Here is a 740-nt window from a genome sequence, read left to right on the forward strand (position 1 = left end):
CACACATGTTAAATATTCGTTCTATGTTTTAGTAGAGACTGTAGATTATTTCATTACTTAATACTGTTCTTCACTTGATATTTTCCTGTTCTGATATCTATTTTGTGTGCAATTATTAGAGCAATCGCAAAGTTTTTTTGTTATTTTTAACTTGCATGTTAGTATAACTTTCCCCCATCCTTTTAGTTTTAACATGTCTAAGGCTTTGTCTTTATATTACATTTCTTTCAAACAATCTATAGTTTATGTGTGTGTGTGTGTGTGTGTGTAAGGGGGGGAGGTAATTCCCACTAATAGTTGTTGCCTTTCAGTTTACATATTTAGGACATTAACATTAGAGGTGCTTATTGATATAGTTGGGTAACATTTGCTATGTTAGTGATTGTTATCACTTCTCGGCCTTTTGGCTAAGATCAAAGTGTAGTATCTGTTCTTATCAGTTAGTAAGTGTCTTATTTTCTTTTCTATGTTACTTTTGCTTTCTGACTTCTTTCAACTATCTTTTATAGATTTAATTCAGTGTTTTGCATAATCTCATCTTCTTTACTGCATTAGTGTATCAATGTATTTTTGGTTGATTTTTGCAGTGTTTTGGTTAATTTTTGTGTTGTTGTAAAACATATTACAATGTCTCTACATCCACATTAAATAACATTGTACCACTTCCTGTTAACTGCAGTGAAGTTTTAATAAAATATTCCCTATCCATCCATTGATTCAAACCTAGTGAAGTTGGTATC

At 30.9% G+C, this 740-nt stretch overlaps 1 pseudogene; it reads left to right on the forward strand.

Annotated features, from left to right (window-relative positions):
• The first annotated feature begins 387 nt into the window (after nt 1–387).
• LOC127493901 (U2 spliceosomal RNA) lies at nt 388–492 on the forward strand (annotated as a pseudogene).
• The last annotated feature ends 248 nt before the right edge of the window (nt 493–740 follow it).

This window comes from Oryctolagus cuniculus, chromosome 7 (assembly GCF_051225735.1).
Source record: "Oryctolagus cuniculus isolate XC-2025 breed Fujian yellow rabbit chromosome 7, ASM5122573v1, whole genome shotgun sequence".
NCBI classification, from domain to species: Eukaryota; Metazoa; Chordata; class Mammalia; order Lagomorpha; family Leporidae; genus Oryctolagus; species Oryctolagus cuniculus.